We start from the raw sequence: 20,103 nt of genomic DNA on the forward strand, positions 1-20,103 counted from the left end.
AGGTTCTTTCTTAGAAGGTATTCTCTTAGTTTCTGGTTCTTCTCTATTTTTACAATAGAAAGAGTGATCTTCAAGTCAGGTTTATAGAACTGCTTCCAAAGTAATACGTCAAAAAAATTTATGAAAAGAACAACTCATTCATTTACTTAACTGTTTAATAGGTACCTGTGATAGATTATATGCTAATGATAATAAGATAGATGTGACATTGTCCCTATTGTCAAGGATTGTCATCATTCCCTATTGTCATTATTTCATGGTTTATTTTTATAGATTACAAAAAATAAATAAACTACAAGGTCATGAGTGTTACAGTTCAGTTCAGTTGCTCAATTATGTCTGACTCTTTGCAACCCCATGGACTGCAGCATGCCAGGCTTCCCTGTCCATCACCAACTCTCAAAAGAGTTTACCCAAACTCATGTCTATTGAGTCGCTGATGCCATCCAACTATCTCATCCTCTGTTGTCCCCTTCTCCTCCTGCCCTCAGTCTTTCCCAACATCAGGGTCTTTTCAAATGAGTCAGCTCTTTGCATCAGGTGACCAAAGTGTTGGAGTTTCAGCTTCAACATCCAGTGTTGAATATCCACATGCCACAGAGCAACATGCAGTGTTCCTTTCAATGAACACTCAGGACTGATCTTTAGGATGAACTGGTTGGATCTCTTTGCAGTCCAAGGGACTCTCAAAGAGTCTTCTCCAACACCACAGTTCCAAAGCATAAATTCTTTGGTGCTCAGCTTTCTTTGTAGTCCAACTCTCACATGCATACATGACTACTGGAAAAACCATAGCTTTGACTAGACGGACCTTTGTTGGCAAAGTAATGTCTCTGCTTTTTAATATGCTGTCTAGGTTGGTCAAACTTTTCTTCCAAGGAGCAAGCGTCTTTTAATTTCATGGCTGCAGTCACCATCTGCAGTCATTTTGGAGCCCCCCAAAATAAAGTCTGACACTGTTTCCACTGTTTCCCATCTATTTCCCATGAAGTGATGGGACCAGATGCCATGATCTTAGTTTTCTGAATGTTGAGCTTTAAGCCAACTTTTTCACCCTCCTTTTTCACTTTCATCAAGAGTCTCTTTAGTTCTTCTTCACTTTATGCTATTAGGGTGGTGTCATCTACATATCTGAGGTTATTGATATTTCTCCTGGCAGTCTTGATTCCAGCTTGTGCTTCTTCCGGCCCAGCGTTTCTCGTGATATATTCTGCATATAAGTTAAATAAGCAGGGTGACAATATACAGCCTTGACGTACTCCTTTCCTGATTTGGAACCAGTCTGTTGTTCCATATCCAGTTCTAACTGTTGCTTCCTTACCTGCATACAGGTTTCTCAACAGGTGGGTCAGGTGGTCTGGTATTCCCATCTCTTGAAGAATTTTCCAGAGTTTGTTGTGATCCACACAGTCAAAGGCTTTGAAATAGTCAATAGAGCAGAAATAATTGTTTTTCTGGAATTCTCTTGCTTTTTCGATGATCCAGCTGATGTTGGCGATTTAATCTCTGGTTCCTCTGCCTTTTCTAAAACCAGCTTGAATATCTGGAAGTTCACTGTTTACGTATTGTTGAAGCCTGGCTTGGAGAATTTTGAGCATTACTTTACTAGCGTGTGAGATGAGTGCAATTGTGCGGTAGTTTGAGCATTCTTTGGCATTGCCTTTCTTTGAAATTGGAATGAAAGCTGACCTTTTCCAGTCCAGTGGCCGCTGCTGAGTTTTCCAAATTTGCTGGCATGTTGAGTGCAGCACTTTCACAGCATCATCTTTCAGGATTTGAAGTAGCTCAGCTGGAATTCCATCACCTCCACTAGCTTTGTTCGTAGTGATGCTTCCTAAGGCCCACTTGACTTCACATTCCAGTATATCTGACTCTAGGTGATCACACCATCATGATTATCTGGGTCATGACGATCTTTTTTGTACAGTTCTTTTGTGTATTCTTGCCACTTCTTAATATCTTCTGCTTCTGTTAGGTCAATACCATTTCTGTCCTTCATTGTGCACACCTTTGCATGAAATGTTCCCTTGGTGTCTCTAATTTTCTTGAAGAGATCTCTAGTCTTTGCCATTCTGTTATTTCCGCTATTTCTTTGCATTGATCACTGAGGAAGGCTTTCTTATCTCTCCTTGCTCTTCTTTGAAACTCTGCATTCAAATGGATATATCTTTCCTTTTCTCTTTTGCTTTTGGCTTCTCTTCTTTTCACAGCTATTTGTAAGGCCTTCTCAGACAGCCTTACAAGGTGGTATTAAAATGCAATATGAGAGCAAGGAGAAAGAATGCTTAATTCTAAATGACAGGTTCAGAATAAACTTTTCAGAGAAGGTAAAATTTGAATTAGTCTCAGTGGACTCATTAATTCAATCAGCATATAAATAGCTACAGGGTTAGGTGCTGGAGGTGTTAAAAAACAAGACATATTCCTTACCTTCAAAGAGCATAGACTGAGAAGTCAGGATCCTGCAGCCTGATGGACTGTGAGCTGGAGGAATGCACAAAGGGCCTCACAAGCACAATGAAGATCCGGGAGGACTTCCGGTCTGGGAGTTAGGGATCCTGACGGGGTGATGGGCAGGTAACAAGGTGGAAAGGTGCTTATGAGGAGGAGAGTTCTAGGGGAAGAACTCCCTACATAAAGGGTGGGGGTGTAGAGCTGAACAGCATGCTGCCTTTGTCAGACTTCAAGGACAGGGATGTGCCTTCACATGGGATGTTTGTGGGGATTGTTTAGACAGAAGGCTCGATAGGTAGGTAGGGGCCTGATCTTGAAGGCCTTATTTCATAGGCTAAAATTTTGTGTTACAGTGTGAAAACTATTGAAGCATTGTATTTTTAAAAGATTGCTTGTAACAGTGTGGGAACTGGATTGAAAAATAGACTAGAACCAGGGAGTCCAATTTAGGGGCTAATATATAATAAATAATCCAGATAACAGATTGTGAGGCTCTAAAGTGGTCCTGCAAATGCATAGAGATGTACAGATTCAAGAGATGTTTAAAAGGTGGACTCTGTTAGGCTTGGAAGTGTGTGTGTATGTTGTGTGAGTGTGGTTGTGCGTGATGGGGATGAGCTCGTGAATGTTCCTCACTTCCTGGATTCCATGCCATGGTGGATGACGACGATCACTTATGAGTTAGGGATGGATGTTTGGAAATAAAGGTGAGGTCTTTGGTTTTGGACTGGTTGAATTTGAGGTATCTGTAGAACCCTGTGGAAATGCGTAGTAGGAAATTAGATGCTTCAGTCTGGAGTTGAAGAGAGAAATCAGGGCTGGAGAGAGATTTAGGAGGCAACATCATATACATTGTAGGAGTAGGCAATGGCACCCCACTCCAGTACTCTTGCCTGGAAAATCCCATGAGCAGAGGAGCCTGGTGGGCTATAGTCCATGGGGTCGCTAAGAGTCAGACACGACTGAGCGACTTCACTTTCACTTTTCACACTCATGCGTTGGAGAAGGAAATGGCAACCCACTCCAGTGTTCTTGCCTGGAGAATCCCAGGGATGGGGGAGCCTGGCGGGCTGCCGTCTATGGGTTTGCACAGAGTCAGACATGACTGAAGCGACTCAGCAGCAGCAGCAGCATGCACATTGTAGTTGAAGGGATAGGTTTGGTTCCTCCAAGGATCATGTTAAGACTGAAGAGATGAAGGCTGAGAGAGCCTTGGAGAACACTGACAGTTAAAGATGTGATCGGTGGCAGGAGCGCTGGAAGAAAATTGAGGAAGCCGGGAAGGTAGATGGGAGTCCAGTAAAGTGCGCGCGATAGGATTTTAGAGGAGAAACTGTCAAAGAGGAGGAAGGCAATTGTGTTTGTGTGTATTGGGAATGTCAAGTATAAAGACAGAAAGAATGTGAAAGTGTTAGTGTTAATTGGTCAGCCGTGTCTGACTCTTCGTGACCCCATGGTTTGTAGCCCACCAGGCTCACCTGTCCATGGGATTGCCTAGGCAAGAATACTAGAGTGGATAGTCATTTCCTTCACTGGGGATCTTCCCCACCCAGGGACTGAACCTGCGTCTCCTGCATCGCAGGCAGATTCTTTACTGTCTGAGCCAGCAGGGAAGCCCTTACAGGGGGTTTAGGTCACTGCTGGCGTCAGTGGGAGCAGGGTCACTGCAGTGGAGAGGGCAGAGCCGGAGCTGCATAGGAGCTGGGAGAAAGTAAGCCATTTTCCAGAAAGATTACAAAGAGGTAGAGAGAGGACAATAGTGAGAGTAGGTGGAGTTCAGAGAAGAGATTTTTAAAAAATTAATCAGCGTATTTATTTTTGGCCATGCTGCATCGCATGTGGGATCTTAGTTTCCTCACCAGGAATTGGGGTGAGGATTGGGGTGAGGGGTTGAGCTTGTACCCCCTGCACTGGAAGTGTGGGGTTGTAAGCACTGCATTGCCAGGGAAGCCGCAAGGAAGAGTTTTTCAGGCGAGAGACTCGAGCTTGTTTACCTGCTCAGGGGACGAGCATGACGCTAGAGAGTGGTGATGATGGAGTGAGGTCCTCCAGTGTGAAGAGAAGACGAACTCCAGAGCAGTTCAGGTCAGTTGCTCCTTTGTGTTCGACTCTTTGCAGTGCCATGGACTGCAGCACACCAGGCTTCTCTGTCCATCACCAGCTCCCAGGGCTTGTTCAGACTTAGGTCCATTGAGTCGGTGATGCCAGCCAATCATCTCACCCTCTGTCATCCCTTTCTCCTCCTGCCTTCAGTCTTTCCCAGCTTCAGGGTCTTTTCCAGTGAGTCAGTTCTTCACATCAGGTGGCCAAAGTATTGGAGCTTCAGCATCAGTCCTTCTAATCAATATTCAGGACTGATCTCCTTCAAGATGGACTGGTTGGATCTCCTTGCAGTCCAAGGGACTCTCAAGAGTCTTCTCCAACACCACAGTTCAAAAGCATCAATTTTTCGGTGCTCAGCTTTCTTAATGGTCCAACTCTCACATCTGTACATGACCACTGGAAAAATCATAACTTTGACTAGACAGACCTTTGTTGGCAAAGTAATGTCTCTGTTTTTTAATATGCTGTCTAGGTTGGCCATAGCTTTTCTTCCAAGGAGTAAGCGTCTTTTACTTTCATGGTTACAGTCACCATGTGCAGTGATTTTGGAGCCCCCCAAAATAAATTCTGTCACTGTTTCCATTGTTTCCCCATCTATTTGCCATGAAGTGATGGAACTGGATGCAATTATTTGTTTTTTGAATGTTGAGTTTTAAGCCAGCCTTTTCACTTTCATCAGGAGGCTCTTTAGTTCCTCTTCACTTTCTGCCATAAGGGAAGTAGAATTATTTTTATGTCTTTCATTAAGATAGAGGAAAAGGTCAAGAAAGGGATGGAGACAAATGCTTGGTCAGTGAACAAAGGAGTTTGAGGGAGCTTCTGACTAGGGCCTTAATATTCCTTGTGATGGAGGAGACTTATCCTCTTGGGTTAGGGGGCTGATGTGTTCTAATAAGAGAGTTGGTAAAATAGAGTCCTTGAGAAAAGACAGAAATTGGAATAACTGTTGAGAGAATGGAAAGGATAGTTGCCAAGGGATTTGTTTGGCTAGGATGGCAAAGGTAGGGTGAGGTGGTATAAGGGTGGGAACGCATTACAAGCAAATAGAATAGCCTGGGCAAAATCCCAGGAATGTTAAAGACTATGGTATGTACAGAGAGGTAGCATTATTTTGATTGACTGGAGAGAATATCTGTAGAACCTAATTTCATGGTAGGCTTTAAGAGTTATATTAAGGACTTTGAAATATTCTGAGGCAAAGAGGAACCTCTGAAGATTATCATCGGAGAAATGGAATGATTATTTTTCAAGGGTAACTCTGGTACCAGTTTTGAAAAATACAGTGGATTAAGAGTGGAGGGAGAGACATTTGTTAGGGGGCCACTCTAGTCCTGCAGATGTTGAAATCAAGATAGAGATGGGTATGGTGGGTAAGAAACAACCCTCAAATCTTAATAGCTTGAAACAGCAGTTTATTTCTTACACTACATGTTCATCAGGATAGATTGGAATTTTAGTTATTCAGGGATAAAGGCTAAAGGCCAGCAGAGGAGCCACCATGGGAACATTGGCAGCCGCTTTGCTGGAGGAAAAAAAGAACTCTGGAGGACTTGTCCCATTAACTGATTTCTCTGCCTGTCAATGATGGAAGTGGAGAAGACGGGACGGGAGCTGAGAAGATCAGATGGAGCCAGGAGATGGTACCAGAGTTTGGAGATTGGTTAAATATGGAAGGGAAAGAAGTAATTGTGAACAGATGACTCTCAGTTTGTGTCTTAGGTGACTCGCCTAAGGGGTGTTAACAGATAAGGAAGGGGGCAGGTTTTAGGAGCATCTATATAAAGTGAATGTTAACAGACCTAAAGGGAGGAAGAGACAGCAATACAGTAATAGGAGACCTTAATTCCCCACTTTTATCAGTGAGTAAGTCATCAAGACGGAAAATCAATAAGGAAGCATTGGCCTTAAATTACAAATTAGACAAGATAGACTTAACAGACACCTATGGAACATCCTATCCAAAAGCAAATGTGTATCCAAATACACATTCTTCTCAAGTGCATTTGGAACATTCTCAAGGGTCATATGTTAGGCACAAAACAAATCTTAATAAGTGTAAGAAGATTTGAGTCGTAGCAGCGATCTTTTTGACCACAGTGGTGTAAAACTAGAGCTCAGTGACAAGAGGAAAACTGCAAAATTCATTAACATGTAGACTGTAAGCAACATGCTACTGAATAATCAATGGGTCAGAGAAGAAATAAAAAGAAAACTTAGTAAATACTCAGAGACTAGTGAAAATGGAAATACAGTGTACTAAATACAAAACCTATAGAATGAAGCAAAAGAGAAGTTCATTGAGAAAATGCCAAAGTTAAGAAACAAGGCAGATCTAAAATAACCTAACTTTGCACCTGTAGGAACTAGAAGAACAAGCTAAATCTAATGTGAGTAGAAGAAAGGAAATAAATATTAGATTAGAACTAGAGTAACAATAGAAAAGATCAATGGAACTAGGAGCTAGTTTTTTTAAAAAAAGATAAACAAAATAGACAAACCTATAGCTAGACTTACTAAGGAAAAAAGAGGACTCAAATGAAAGAGGAGACGTTAACACCTCATACCTCAAGAGACTACTGTGAACAATTACATGCCAACAGATTGGACAACCAAAAAGAAATAGATAAATTCTTAGAAGCATAGTACCTACCAAAACTGTGTCATAAAGAAATCGGAAATCTGAACCAGACCCACTAGAGGCAAACCACATTTTTTTGAGATTGGCTTTATTGTACTTCACAGATACTGTGTTTTTTGTTTTTTAAAACAAATTGAAGGTTTGTGACAACCTTGCATTGAGCAAGTCTCCTGGCCCTGTTTTTCCAATAGCATTTATTCACTTTGTGTCTTTGTGTCACAAATTGGTAATTCTACAATGTTTCAAACTTTTTCATTATTATTTGTTATGGTGATCTGTGTTCAGTAATCTTCTGTGTTGCTATTATGTTACCTTGTCATTTTTTAGCAGTAAAATATTCTAAAATTAAGGTGTGTACATTGTTTTTTTTAGACGAAATGATATTGCACAATAAATACACTACAATATAGTGTAAATGTGCTTTCATATGCACTGAAAAGCCAAAAAAATTTGTGACTTGCTTTATTTTGATATTTGCTTTATTACAGTGTTCTGGAGCCAAACCTGTAATACCTCTAAGGTATGCCTATATTAGTAAAGAGATTGAATCTGGATCAAATAATCTTGATTATTGAGTAATCAAAAAACTTCCAACAAGCAAAAGTTCAGTACCAGATGGCTTCACTGGTGAATTCTACCAGACATTTAAAGAAGAACTATTACCAATCCTCAAACTCTTCCTAAAAATAGAATAGGAGGGTACACTTCAAACTCATTTTATGAGGCTATCATAACCCTGATAGAAAAAACAGACAAGTACACTGGAAGTAAAGAAAATTACAGGCCAGTATCCCTGATGAATATGATGCAGAAATTCTCAACAAAACATTAGCAAACTAAATTCAACAATACATTAAAAGGATCATTCACCATAATCAAGTGGGATTCATTCTGGAGCTGCAAAGGTGGTTCAGCATCTGCATGTCATCAGTGTGATACATCATACTAACAAAATGAAGGATAAAAATCGCATGATCATCTCAATGGTGCAGAAAAAGGATCTGAAAAATTTAACATCCATTATGATACAAACTTTCAACAAAGTGGGTATAGAGGGAATATACGTCAACATCATAAAATCCATATTTTTTTAAGGAGCTTTTTCTTCTATTAAAGCAACTCTTTAAATCAAAATTCTTTGTTAACTCCTCGTATGGATAAAAACCATATATTACAAGCCCTCAGCTAACATACTCAACTGAAGCGGAAAGCCTTTCCTTCCCACTTTTATTTAACATAGTTTTGGTGATCCTAGTCAGTGCAGTTTAGCAAAAAAACCCCAGGCAAATAATAAATAAAATTATTAAAAAGGAATGAGGCATTCAGATTGGAAAGAAAGAAGTAAAACTGTCACTATTTGCAGATGACATGATATTATATACACAAAATCCTAAACACTACACCAAAAACTGTTAGAATTAATGAATGAATTAATAAAGTTGCAGGATGCAAAATAGGTATACAAAAATCAGTTGTTTCTATATTTTAATAACTCAGAAATTTTCAAAATAATCTCGTTTTCAAATTGTAGCATAAAGAATAAAATACCTAGAAATAAGTTTGACCGAGGAGGTAAAAAACATTTACAGTTTATTATAAGGTCTGTAAGACATCAGTGAAAAGGAATTGAAGAAGACACAGATTAGTGGAAAGGTATTCTCTGCTGATGAATTGGGAGAATTAATATTGTTAAAAAGTCCATACTGAAAAAGGTCCATACCACTGAAACCAATTTACAGATTCCACCCCTGTTGTATTTCTCATTACATTTTTTACAGGGAACAAACAATCCTAAAATTTGTGTGGAACCACAAAAGACAGCAAATAGTCAAAGAAATCTTGAGAAAGAAGAGCAAAATTGAGTGTATCGTATTTCCTGATACCAAACTATATTACAAAGCCATGATAATCGGAGCAGTATGGTATTGGCATAGAAACAGATAAGTGGATTAATAGAACAGAATAAAGAGCCCGGAAATAAACCCGTGCATGCACGGTCAGTTCATTTATTGCAGCAGAGCCAAAAATGTGCAGTGGGCAAATGATGGTCTCTTCATAAATCGTGTCGGGAAAGCTAAACTACTGTGTTATCCCAGACACAAAAATGGTTCACAGTGGTTTAGAAACTTCAACATACGACCTCAAAGTATAAAACTTGCCGAAAGAAAGGGAATAAGCTCCTTGACATCAGTGTTAGGATCCTTTGGATTTAACACCAAAAGCAAAGGCAGCAAAAGTAAAGATGAATTCGGTGGGACTACAGCAAACTAGAAAGCTTTGTGCAGAAAAGGGAAACCAACAAGATGAAGAAGCCTGCTATGTGGGAGAAAATGCTTATTATCATATACTTGAAAGAGGTATAAATAATTATACATAAAAGTTACAAGGATTTATTGGTACAACACAAGGAATATAGCCAGTATTTTATAGTAATGGAATATAACCTTGAAAAATTATGAATCACTATATTGTACACCTGTAGCTTAGGTAATCTTGTACATAAACTATACTTCAAAAAAACTCGTGTATTTGAAAAAAGGTTAGCATCTGAAATGTACTCATGCAACTCAATAGAAAAAAGACCAATCTGATTTTAAAATGGGCAGAGGAGTGTTGGTAGGAAGTTCGCTTTTGGAAATAGTTGTCTGAATGAATCTGGAGCTCTTCAGAGGGACAGAGGTATTTAGATTTTGAAGTACTCTGTGCATGAATGTTGTTCAATCCATGAGAAGAAATAGGGTCATGCAGACAAACTTACAGAGTGATAAGAGAACTGAGAGGAAACTCCAGGAAATAGCAGAATTTAAGAGGCATTTCTGGCCTGAGGACATTGGCTTTTAATGTAAAGATTGATGTTTTGGGGACCAAGGCAGGCTATATCTGTTTCTGACATATAACCTTCTAGTGAGGAAGGAGCAGATGTAAGCGGTGAAAAGCTGCTGCTTTAGCATGGTAGAGTATGTTAGCTCTGTTATTTGTGTTAATGGTGGATTTATTTTTATTGGTCCTTAGATGGAATGTATTTTAATTTTTTATTTGAATTTGGATATATTTGGCAATTCACAAAATTTTAGAAAAGTTTTAGTAAAGTTATTATAGTAAATTTTAGTAAAGTTATTATATTAATAGCTCATAAGCTAGTTGCCAGGACAGAAAAAGGCTAAAAATTGATCCGTCTCCCCATATACTTAGAAGGAATATAAGTGAACAAAGAATGTGATATCACAGAAGTATAATAGTAGCACATATTAGATGATTTAATCCTTAGAAGATAGTCCCTGTGGATCAGTACTGTATTATCCCTATTTACTGGTGAGGTTTAGGGAGTGTCTTTATCTGTTCAGGGTGCTATAACAAAATACTGGGTGGCTCATCAACAGAAATTTATTTCTCACTGTTCTGGAGGCTGAGAAGTTGAAGATCAAACATGGTCTGATTCTGCTGAGGACCTTTGTCCTGGTTAATAGCCAGCATCTTACTGTGTCCTTTCATGATGAAAGGAGCTAGCGATCTCTCTAGAATCTTTCTGTGTAAGAGTAAGTTTATGACCTAACCACCCCGGAGGCCTCACCTCTTAATATGTTTGGAGGTTAGGATTTAACATGAATTTTGGGAGGATGCATTCAGACCATCTGCAGAGAGGTTAAGTTAGGTTATTTGCTCATTGTGCAGCCAGGACAACCCACCTTCATGCTGAAGCCTGCACTTGTGAGCATCACCTGGAATTGCTTTTTACTAATAGAACACAGCAAAACTTATACTGGATAGCCAGGAGCTCGGGTTAACGTTGCTGCCTGTTCTTTTTCACCTCCATGTTTTTATGTGTAATTCCAAACCTGCAGAAAAGTTGAAGGAGTGATAAAATGAGCACCCGTATGATTTTCCCTAATATTTGTTGAATATTTTGTCACATTTGTGCTCTCACACCTTCTTACCCACTTCCCTCCCTCCCTCACTTTCCCTCTGTCACATTCCACTTCTCACTTCCCCTTCCCTCCCTATACATATACACATTATTATTATTAATTTTTTCAGACATCAGGAAACTTCACCCAGAATTTCTTTTTTTTTTTTCACCCAGAATTTCTAAAGCATATGTCACCTAGGAACAAGTTATTCTCCTATATTACTACAATATTGTTATCAAATTCATTATCTTATTTAAAATACTTCACCAGCCCAGGTTGGATGCATGAGACAAGTGCTCGGGCCTGGTGCACTGGGAAGACTCAGAGGGATTGGGTAGAGAGGGAGGTGGGAGGGGGGATCAGGATGGGGAATACATGTAAATCCATGGCTGATTCATGTCAATGTATGACAAAACCCACTGCAATACTGTAATTAGCCTCCAACTAATAAAAATAAATGAAAAAAAATACAGTGATATAGTAGTTATAGTGTATGCTCAGATTTCCTCAGTCATATTAATAATTGAGTTACTGAGTTTTGAGTAATTGAGTTTTTTGAGTTATTTGAGTTTTTTTGAGTAATTTGAGTTTTGAGTAATTGAGATAATTGAGTTTTATAGCTGTCCATCCAATCTTGGATTTATTCAAGGATCATGAATTACATTTAATTTTCATAGCTTTTTAGTTCAGAGAAGTTCTTTCCATTTTTGTGCCTTGGGTCATTGATACTTTTGAAGAGTTTAGGCCAGTTGTGTTGAAGAATGTTTCACAATTTGGGTTTGTCATGATTTTATTAAACAGTTTTGACAAGAATACTGTTTAGGTAATGCTGTGTGCTTCTCTGTGCACACACTGTCATTTTGCTGCATTATTGGTGATAAGTTTGATTACTTAGATGAATTGATACAGGCTGCATTTCTTCTTTGTAAAAGTGCCTTTTTCCCTTTGTTATTAAGAAAATATCTGTAGGATGGTGCTGTTAAGATTGTATGACTCTTTTTCTCTACATTTTACCCAGTGGTGTTAGCATTTGTTGGTGATACTTGCCTGAATTAATTATTACATTGGTGGTTACAAAATGTTGAATTTTTCATTCCTTTTCCATTTACTAGTTGGTGTTATTCTATAATGGAGAACTTTATTTCTCCTGTTTTTGTTTTTGAGGATCACTATAGATTTGGTATGTAAAAAAATTCAAAATGTTGCAGTCTTTATCAGTGTATAAAATACTGACAGTATTTAGCATTATACATACAACAATTGTTGTCAGTTTGGTCAGTCGGAGCACCTTCAAACTAATTCCTATGCTTTTTTGACTTGTCCTGGTCGGGTTCTGAGAACTTCTTTACATCCTGGCACAGCATGGTATTTTGGGTTCACTTTGTACTTTACTTGCTTCAAACCTGGAATCAGTCCTTTCTGCAAGGAACCCTGATTCCTTTAGTGGGGAATGGTTCCTTTAAAGGGGAACTGCTCGTATTTAATTATCTATCCTTTGCTGTCTTTATGGGGTCAGTTATTTCCAGTACAAAAAAATGAGTGGATTCCAGACCTAAGACCCTTCTGTGTCTTCCTAGAAGTACTCGATAATAAAGTGTCTAAATTGAATTATTTCTCAAAATGAAGTGAGTTACAGGCAATGTTGATGACTTGCCATGGGAAATAATGGGATTTTGTTTAGAAAATTGGCATTGTAATTTTTTTCCCTCTAACTTGGTGGTGACGTGTGAAGGTGAAAACAAGTATTTGTATCCTTTTTACTTTTATATAATCCAGGCTTTTTTTCCTGTGGTATAGTGACTTAAGAGTTGTTTCCCTCTTTGTTATTTTCTGCTCTCTGAATTAAAATCTCCTTAGATAGGGAAACTTGTAATCCAACTCTTTAATACTTTGTATTTTGAACCTGCATGTTGTATTCATCTGCACATCCACTTTACACATTGGTTTGTGTACACAATCTATGAAACTGACATGAAGTTAGGGTGTTTATTGTATTGAACATTTATGCTGGAGCCTGGTTTTATGGCTCCTTATGAGGTCTGATGTTTCAGAAAATCCAAAATAGATTTGGCCTTAGAACTGAGATCTTGTACACCCTAGTTGCTAATGGTCCAACAACTTGAGAATGTCCTGCTGTGGGACTCTACATGAAGTGAGACATGTCAGTCCTTTCTGCAAAGCTTTTTTTCCTTGATTTTTAAAAATGGAAAGTTTCTGATTAACAGTGTGGCACTCATTTGTGCCGTACAGCAAAGTGTACGAAAGGGTTTTGTGTTGAAGGTGAAACTCCCTAAACCTGTCTGTATGTTTCTTTGAAGTGGAAGAAAATAAATAGGCTGTAAGGAAATTGCTATTAACATTAAATTTTTTGTTGTTGTTGTTTTGGCCATGGCATGTGGGATCTTAGTTCCCTGACCAGGGATTGAATTGGTGTCCCCTGAATGGGCAGCGTGGAGTCGTAACCACTGAACTGCTAGGGAAGTCCCATACTTTGTTGGAATATTTAAAACTCTATCCCCGTGAAAGAAACATGGAATGTATTTTTGGAGGAGTGATGTTGGTCACTTCCAGAAGTTATAGGTAATAAGTATTTTAATTACATGGCTTATGTATTGTTCTTTTATATGTGGATGACTACTCTAGGAGTACTTTAAAAATTAGCTGCCTGGCAACATAAACGTGCAGATATTAAAATGAATTGCATGCCTTCCAACTATTTCTGTTACTTGGCTAAATTTAGAACCCTGTAGAGCTCCTGCAGAATTGAAATCTCAGGGGATTTTAATGGTCAAGACAGACAATATTTGGCTCTTCAGAATAAGGTAGAAAAAAAATAGCTTCAGATTAATTTTTGCACTGTCACCTAGGCTGCTTAATTAAGGCACTGAGGCCAGTGAAAAGTCAAAACTGTTCTGAGAATTTTATTTGACTGTTGCTGAAAATTGGTGGAGTTTAGACTCTGGGTGGTGAAAGGGATACTTTTTTTTCCTCCTCCTAGGTGAATTGCTGGAGGCTGTCCACTCTCCTTTCTCCAGTGTCTCTTCAGATTGTGCTTGATAAGTGCAGTTCTTTATACTTCACCAGGATGGATGAGGCAGCACGTCTGAGTTAGAGATCAGGTGAGCATTGTGTTTGGGTACTGGTGGGTGAGTTTTCTGACACTAGAATTGTTCTGCATGTGTGTGGATTCAGACTAGTCTAGGATATTTTGAGGAGAAACTTATTCAGTGTATATTTAACTGTACATGAAATAAAAATCTCTTGATGGAGTTGGATAGGCATAAAAAATAGCAAATAAAAGGAAAGGTAGTTTGAGTAAGTAATTTAAATGCAAGTTAACGTGGGGCAGATTTTGCGTGGAGTGCACATGGCGTGTTTACTGCCTGACTTGGCGACTGGACCTGTAAGGCTCTGCTGCTGCTATGACGTAGAAAACTGCCCCCAAGTTACTGTAAACCAAGGAAACTCCGAGTGGAATGTAGGTTTTTAAATTTTCTGGCCCTGAATTCATACAAATGGTGAAACATAAAAAAATTGAAAGACAAATCTGCATCTTACTCACATTGTAAGCTCATGTGCCTTTTTTTTTCCTGCTCTCAAAAGACTTACTGTTTAGTAAGACAAAATGTTATGAAGGAGGTAGTAGGATGGTTTTTATTTTCTTTTTTTGCTTATCTCTTTATAAATAACATGGATTTCTCTTAGGATTAGATGGAAAAGTCAGTTATGTTAAAACATTTTTAAAAAGGATAAAGGGGCTATAAATCATCTCTTGACACTTGTAAGTACACTAATAGACTTGTTTTCCAGTGCTCTTGGACTCCAGTTAGGTGGTGAGTTCTTTTTTCCTGGGCTTTGTGACTATTTCTTTGGGCAAACTTTCTTTATATTATAGCTGAAATTTTTATTAAATAATCAACCATTTAGATAATAAACTTTATATTTAAGCCTAGTAATGTATAATTTTGTTTTGTGAAAGAGTTCCCCTTTGAATTCTGAGGAAAGCTTGTGCTTGTTAGCTTGCCCCAGCTTGCTGGAGACTTATCATTTTGATGTCATAAAGGGGACCTCAGTTAAATTTGAAAAAGACAATATTATATGCTTTTACTAGAGTAAAATCTTAGTAGTTTGTGGGGTGACAGGGAAGACTGTTGCATTTTCCCCTAGGTCCCAGGGATTTTCAGACACCTTGACTATCAGATAAGGTATTTGGGACCATTAGAAGTCTTAGGACCATTTTAAGACTGTGGGATCAAAAACTTTTCTCTGTGCATAAAAGACCTCACTGGCTGCTGTGAGGATAGACGTGATAACTTATGAACAAAGCAGCAGTAGATAGAGTGGGTTAGATTCTGTAGTGTAGATGAAATGTTGTAGGATTTAGTTGTATCTATCCGTGCAGTATAAACAAATAGAAAAAAGATAGAAATCAATCTAGGAAGTAGGGATGGAGATAGGAATTGAACTGGGCTTCAATAAGAGATTAGTGTATAAAATTTATTTCATTTCAGTGGCTATATTTCAAATATGTGTATTTTTCTTTTTTGAGAGTTGCTTATTTAAATAACTTTACTATGGAAAATTTCAAACATTTGAAAGCATTGGAATAGTTAAATGAACTTCCATATGCAGTTGTTAGCTTGTGGTTACTCTTGTTTCATCTATAATCCTATACCCTTTCCTGACTGTCCTGAAGATAATCTGGTGTATAATTTCACCCTGAGTATTTCAGTATATACCCCTAGATAATGACTTTAAAGATATAATGTCAATACCATTTATACTTCTAAAATAATTAACAGTAATTCCTGAATATTAAATATCTGGTGTTCATATTTCCCTGACTGTATCATATTTTCTAAACAGCTTGTATGTTTAGTCAAATAAAGTCTGTATCTTGTAGTTGGTCAATATATGTTTAAAAATCACTTAATCTGAAAAATTTCCCCTCTCCTTTTTTCCCCCCCAGAGTATATATTGAAGAAACTTGGTTATTTGTCCAGTAATTTACCACAAGTGGATTTGATCAGATTCAGATTCAGTGTTTTTGGCTAGAATACTTTATAGTGTACATCCATTAGGAGGAAGTGTGTGATGTCTATTAGTCTAATTTTCATGATGTCAGCAGCCATTGATTAACCTTGTTTGCATCCTTTATTGAATTTCATCAGTGGTTATAAAATGATGATATTCAATTTGTATTATTTTAAAATTTATTTTAGCTGGAATTTTTTTTAGCAGTTTTACTTTTTAACATTGATCTATTTTATTTTAGGCTGCTCTGGGTCTTCACTGCTGTGCGTGGGCTTCTCCACTGGAAGTGAGTGGGAGCTACTCTTTAGACGCGGTGGCTTCTTGTTGCAGAGCACGGGCTCTAGGGTGCGCAGGCTTCAACAGTTGTCATGCATGGGCTTAGTTGCCCTGCGGCATGTGAAATCTTCCCGGACCAGGGATCGAACCCATGTCCCCTGCATTGGCAGGCGGATTCTTAACCACTGGACTACTAGGGAAGTCCTGGAATACTTTTATAAAGGGATACTTCCCTCATTATTTACTTGATTACTTTCAGGTGTATCTTGTACAGGACAGGTGAGACAGATGCTTTGAATCTTTATTTTAATTATTGAATCTTTATTTTCAAAATAGTTTGTTCACTAACATCCTGCAAAGGTGACTGATAAGTTTTTTGAATTGTCATTATGAACTCATCAATTTAAATGTATTGATGTGTTTCAGTCTTATTTCTTTTTTATTCTTATTGATGTCTCAATGATTTCATAATGGCAAATGGGAACTCTTTAAGTTGGCTCCAGTGTCCTTTTTAAAAAAAAACAACAAAACACACTTTCTGTTTAGGCTGCATTGCCCGGTTTGTGTGGTCTTAGTAGACTGAACCTGGGACCTTGGTGGTGAGAGAGGAGTTGTAATCACCACCAGGGAATCCCCTCCAGTGTTCTTTTCATGTGATCCTCCTAGTTTCTTCATTTTCTGGTCTGACCTGATATTCAGAGATCCTCTTTACCATTTCCATTCATGGGCATGTAACAGCCTTTCCCCCTTTTTTGGGAAGTAATGTTTAGAAGCCACAGTCTGCGTGCAAGAGGCACTGTTGCTTAGTGGATTGTTCATTATTTCTTGCTGTTTTTAGTGAAGAAGGCTAGGAAATAAGCTTTGTTTTTTTCTTTAAAGAAAATGCATTACAAGTTTGGATCAGTATTTCCAATTCAAAGACAGGACTATAGATTTTTAAGTTCAGTATCTTTAATCTTATAGATTTGTATTTTTCAAATTGTGAAAGTAATAATGTAATTATTATAAGAAATTTAAATAATTCAAAAAATGTAAAAGGTGAAGACCCTGACCCTACCCTAGAACCATTAGTTAACTCCTTAACACAATTAATTTAAAACCTTCATGCATTGGAGAAGGAAATGGCAACCTACTCCAGTGTTCTTGCCTGGAGAATCCCAGGGATGGCGGATCCTGGTGGGCTGCTGTCTATGGGGTCACACATTCGGACACAACTGAAGCGACTTAGCAGCAGCAGCAGCATTGGGTATTTTTTTCTACCTTTAAAATTGAAGTATAGTTGATCTACATTATTGTATTAGTTTCAGGTGTGCAGCATAGTGAGCCAGTATTTTTACAGATTATACTCAGTTAAAACTTATAAGATAGTGGCTCTAAGTCCCTGTGCTATGTAATATATCCTTGTTGCTTATCTATTTTATATGTAGTAGTTTGTATCTCTGAGTTAGACAAGGCTGTGGTCCATGTGATCAGATTGGCTAGTTTTCTGTGATTATGATTTCAGTGTATCTGCCCTCTGATGCCCTTTTGCAACACCTACCATCTTACTTGGGTTTCCCTTACCTTGGACGTGGGGTATCTCTTCACAGATGCTCCAGCAAAGCACAGCCGCTGCTCCTTACGTTGGATGAGGGGTATCTCTTCACGGCCACCCCTCCTGACCTTGAACGTGGAGTAGCTTCTCTCTGCCCTCCTGCAACCGGGCAGCCACTTCTCCTTGGATGTGGAATTGCTCCTCTCTGCCGCTGCCCCTGACCTCCGGCGTGGGGTAGCTCGTCTCGGAGCACAGCCTTGTCTAACTCAGTGAAACTAAGCCATGCCCTGTGGGGACCCCCAAGATGGACAGGTCGTGGTGGAGAGGTCTGACAGAATGTGGTCCACTGGAGAAGGGAATGGCAAACCACTTCAGTATTCTTGCCTTGAGAACCCCATGAACAGTATGAAAAGGCAAAGTGATAGGATACTGAAAGAGGAACTCCCCAGGTTGGTAGGTGCCCAATATGCTACTGGAGATCAGTGGAGAAATAACTCCAGAAAGAATGAAGGGATGGAGCCAAAGCAAAGACAATACCCAGTTGTGGATGGGACTGGTAATACAAGCAAGGTCTGATGCTGTAAAGAGCAATATTGCATAGGAACCTGGAATGTTAGGTCCATGAATCAAGGCAAATTGGAAGTGGTCAAACAGGAGATGGCAAGAGTAAACATCGACATTCTAGGAACCAGTGAACTAAAATGGACTGGAATGGGTGAATTTAACTCAGATGACCATTATATCTACTACTGTGGGCAGGAATCCCTTAGAAGAAGTGGAGTAGCCATCATGGTCAACAAGAGTCCGAAATGCAGTACTTGGATGCAATCTCAAAAACGACAGAATGATCTCTGTTTGTTTCCAAGGCAAACCATTCAATATCACGGTAATCCAAGCCTATGCCCCAACCAGTAACGCTGAAGAAGCTGAAGTTGAATGGTTCTATGAAGACCTACAAGACCTTTTAGAACTAACACCCAAAAAAGATGTCCTTTTCATTATAGGGGACTGGAATGCAAAAGTAGGAAGTCAGGAAACACCTGGAGTAACAGGCAAATTTGGCCTTGGAGTACGGAATGAAGCAGGGCAAAGGCTAATAGAGTTCTGCCAAGAGAACGCACTGGTCATAGCAAACACCCTCTTTCGACAACACAAGAGAAGACTCTATACATGGACATCACCAGATGGTCAACACCAAAATCAGATTGATTATATTCTTTGCAGCCAAAGATGGAGAAGCTTTATACAGTCAGCAAAAACAAGACCGAGACCTGACTGTGGCTCAGATCATGAACTCCTTATTGCCAAATTCAGACTGAAATTGAAGATAGTAGGGAAAACCACTAGACCATTCGGATATGACCTAAATCAAATCCCTTATGATTACACAGTGGAAGTGAGAAATAGATTTAAGGGACTAGATCTGATAGACAGAGTGCCTGATGAACTATGGATGGAGATTCGTGACATTGTACAGGAGACAGGGAGCAAGACCATCCTCATGGAAAAGGAATGACAGCAAAGTGGTTGTCTGAGGAGGCCTTACAAATAGCTGTGAAAAGAAGAGAAGTGAAAAGCAAAGGAGAAAAGGAAAGATACTCCCATCTGAATGCAGAGTTCCAAAGAATAGCAAGGAGAGATGAGAAAGCCTTCCTCAGTGATCAGTGCAAAGAAATAGAGGAAAACAATAGAGTGGAAAAGACTAGAGATCTCTTCAAGAAAATTAGAGATATCAAGGGAACATTTCATGCAAAGATGGGCTCAATAAAGGACAGAAATGGTATGGACCTAACAGAAGCAGAAGATGTTAAAAAGAGGTGGCAAGAATACACAGAACTGTACAGAAAAAGATCTTCACGACCCAGATAATCATCATGGTGTGATCACTCACCTAGAGCCAGACATCCTGGAATGTGAAGTCAAGTGGGTCTTCGGAAGCATTACTACGAACAAAGCTAGTGGAGGTGATGGAATTCCAGCTGAGCTATTCCGAATCCTGAAAAGATGATGCTGTGAAAGTGCTGCACTCAATATGCCAGCAAATTTGGAAATCTCAGCAGTGGCCACAGGACTGAAAAAGGTCAGTTTTCATTCCAATCCCAAAAAAAGGCAATGCCAAAGAATGCTCAAACTACCGCACAATTGCACTCATCTCA

The 20,103-nt window shown here is 39.0% G+C and overlaps 1 protein-coding gene across 8 annotated transcripts in view; it reads left to right on the plus strand.

The window, feature by feature from the left end:
- R3HDM2 (R3H domain containing 2) overlaps positions 1 to 20,103 on the plus strand; it is a 156,875-nt gene that overhangs the window by 16,883 nt on the left and 119,889 nt on the right. For 3 of the 8 annotated variants that reach the window (XM_070454737.1, XM_070454734.1, XM_070454739.1), the window contains exon 2: positions 14,102 to 14,222. The exons of 3 other annotated variants lie outside the window; for them this stretch is intronic. The gene's annotated coding sequence lies outside the window, so the exon portion shown is untranslated. Of the gene's footprint in view, positions 1 to 14,101; positions 14,223 to 16,378; positions 16,424 to 20,103 lie in introns of all 8 variants that reach the window. 2 more of the 8 variants (XM_070454735.1, XM_070454736.1) reach the window with 1 other exon arrangement.

The sequence above is a fragment of the Odocoileus virginianus genome, chromosome 24 (genome assembly GCF_023699985.2).
Source record: "Odocoileus virginianus isolate 20LAN1187 ecotype Illinois chromosome 24, Ovbor_1.2, whole genome shotgun sequence".
NCBI lineage: Eukaryota > Metazoa > Chordata > Mammalia > Artiodactyla > Cervidae > Odocoileus > Odocoileus virginianus.